The sequence below is a fragment of the Morus notabilis genome, unplaced genomic scaffold (assembly GCF_000414095.1).
Source record: "Morus notabilis unplaced genomic scaffold, ASM41409v2 Scaffold1119, whole genome shotgun sequence".
NCBI lineage: Eukaryota > Viridiplantae > Streptophyta > Magnoliopsida > Rosales > Moraceae > Morus > Morus notabilis.
In genome coordinates, this window is record NW_010365946.1 from 183281 (window position 1) to 186443 (window position 3163).

General features: G+C 32.0%; 1 long non-coding RNA gene across 1 annotated transcript; it reads right to left on the bottom strand.

The window, feature by feature from the left end:
• Positions 1–1096: 1096 nt before the first annotated feature.
• On the bottom strand, positions 1097–1863 carry LOC112093729. Its single transcript, XR_002903175.1, has 2 exons — positions 1744–1863; positions 1097–1511 (listed from the first exon to the last, which is right to left on the bottom strand). It is a non-coding gene; the product is annotated as an uncharacterized LOC112093729 (long non-coding RNA).
• Positions 1864–3163: the final 1300 nt, after the last annotated feature.

A 3163-nucleotide genomic window follows, 5' to 3' on the forward strand; every position in this document is an offset into this window, starting at 1 on the left:
TTTTTTGGAGTTATTTAGTGCCTTAATCTTGTTTGTAGTTTTTTTTTTTCTGGGACAATTAGATTATAAATATGTTAGTCTCATAAATATGTAAGAAGGTAGTATTTCTATGGATGAAATCATAGAGTGCTTACTCTTTTTATTTTATAATTCCCCCAGGTATATTGTTAAAAATCAATGACCAGTTGATACTTATTTTTGCGCATTATGTGTGAATCAACGTATCAAAATCATCAATGAATCCTTGGAAGGATTTATTTTTTATATTCTGCTTATACATCATTTGATTACACGCACTTGGAGGGATTTATTCCAGAAAATAGTTGTTTCCGGCAAGTACTTTTATGTTTTGTGAAATAAAATAGATTTGGAGTTTGTTTTTGTCATGTAAGATTCGTTGTTCTTTAAATTCATATAACGATGTTGGCGATCAATTTTCGTTGAAGCTAAACAGCACGTCGGTATCCGGTAAACGACATGTCGTATTTTCTAGAATTTTCTTAGGTCAACCCACGATGTATGGTACTCGTACTTTTATAAACCGTTTAGTTTGTTAATTCGAGTTGAGATGTGACGTTATGTGAGAGCTTTCTACTGTAGTAAAAAAGTTAAATGTGATTATTTTTTAGAGTTTTTTACTATAACAAAATTTAAATTTTAAACTTAAATCGGTGAAATGAACAAGGGCTTAAATTATTTTCTTTCAACAACGTGTCGTTATTGGATATGTATACGCGTGAGCTTTGGAATACTACCGTCATATTTATCTGTGGCAATTGACATGTCGTTTTGGGAAGAAAAAAAAAATGCTACGGACGTATTGGAGAAACGATACATTGTTTGCATTAATGTCTTATCCTAAACATGAGGTCATGTCTATAGAGTTCATTTAAAAATAGTTATAAAAACTAATAAAATAAATAAAATAAACAAACAAACATGAAAACATACTCGATAGTGGTTAGATATCTGCAAAATCCTGTTGACAACGGAATTAAATACATATACACACACACACATGTATATATACATATATATATATATATATATATATATTACTTCTATATTGGATGGAGAAACCAAAGACCTTATTAGGTGAGAATAAAAAAAAAAACCGTAGTCATTTTTTGTAGACGGTTTCGAGATAATAATACTTGGGAAAATTCATACATATTTCATTACAGAGCTTACAGATGCTTCATTAGACAAAATCAATAGAGCTTGCCACTATGGTAATAGTACCATAAGAAATAATCACACCAACATTGAGTCACGATGAAAGGCCTAAATAACACACACGAGTTGAGAGAGCCTAGCAGGTAGCTCGGATTATTTTAAAATACCATTACTATGAGACAAAACAAATACGCGACCATTACAAGAGCTAGCACATATGCATACATATATATATATATATATATATATATGATATAATGATTAAGGATTGTTTTGACGGTTGCCACCCCGTGGCAATGCTTCGCCCAGTTGACGGCTTGCTACAAGCTTCTTATCTGCCACTCCAAGAGAAAATATAGAATTCATAAAATTGTCTCTAATTATCCAATTAATGGTTTAATAAAGTCAAATTTTACAATAATTTCGCACCATTCTACTTTTTTTTCTTTTAATACCATCGACGTTCGTCCATCAATGGATACACACACAGACTCACGCACCAAACCATTTTACTTATTCACTAAAAAGAAGTTAATTACATAAATCGGGGTTATATAATGTACTTACTAGCGAACAAGGGACCTGGATTTCTTGAAGCCATTGTTGCCGTGGCTAGTAGAAGCATAACAATCAAGAGAACCTCCCAAACAAATGAGAATTTCTTAGAAGCCATTTCTTTTTATTATGTTGAATACAAAACCATGTCTAAGATGTGTATATATAGACCTTTTTATGGTCAGTGGATTTCGTTTTCACAGCTCACTCAAAGTAGACTTTTCGCTTAGTAAGAGTTAGTTTGTCTTCACAAGACAGATACTGATTCTACACTGTGAGTGTGCAACCACAATAATTAGAGGAAATCCTTATGATCAGAGTCTTCTTAATTTTTCTGTCCTTTCTTTAGTGGTGTCGCTTTAATTGGTAACAACTTGCAACAATGGTGTCGTTTTGCTCTGACATTTGATGCCATTTTCTGTCGTAACAAGTCTTGCGCAATTGTACGTTTATGGTCATGTTGACTTTTGAGCACTCCAAAGTTGACTTTTGAGCACTCCAAATTTGACCGCTATAATTATTTTTGAAAAGGGGTGGTGTTGGTTTTGTTACGACTAACAGACATTTGTCGTCCTTACTTTGACATTCTGCCATTTTCTTTTGGTCCCACGTAAAACATTCTTGCATTGTCATGGCCATATATGCACCTATAATTAAGCTAGCGCACACGTAAATTGTCAACTTTCTGAAGATAATGGCTATATCCTATATGCGTTCCAAATTTAGTTGCCAAACTTGACTATACATATCCTTGAAGGGAATTGCAACTATATCATGACACTAAACGGATGATCAAGAGAGTCAAAATAGAGGCAAGCACAAATCAATCAACAAATATTCAATTTATATATGTGTGTGTGTGTATATGGATCTTTCGGTTGTCTATACTGTCCAAGTTTACGGAATTTCAACATATTCATGTCGCTATAACATGTCACTAAGAAGTCACCACAAATCAATCAACAAGTCTGGCGCAATTGTATGTTTATGGTCACGTCAATGCACCTATAAGCTCTAGCATAACATATAAACATATGTGGCCAACTTCAATCCTGTACTACGCAAGTTCAAATATTATTAGTTGTCAAACTTTACTACAGAGCCTGTTTGGATTAGTTTGAAAAAAGCTATTATTGACTTATTTAGTCTAAAAGCTTCTTTTGAGCATGTTTATATAGACAATTTTAAAGTGGTTTTAGCTTTTATAAGCATTTTTAGAACAAAATACCTCCTTAGCGCTTCAAAAAAAAAAAAAAAAAGAGCTTATGAAAAAAAATTTATTTACATTTTTAATCTTTTATTTGTGAACTACAAATTAGAAATTCCATCTATGTCCTAATGTTACATTATTTTTTGTAACAATAAGTGATTTTGACTTATTACTTAAATAAGTTCAAAATATCTTTTGAAATATAAAAGCACTTTTTCATAC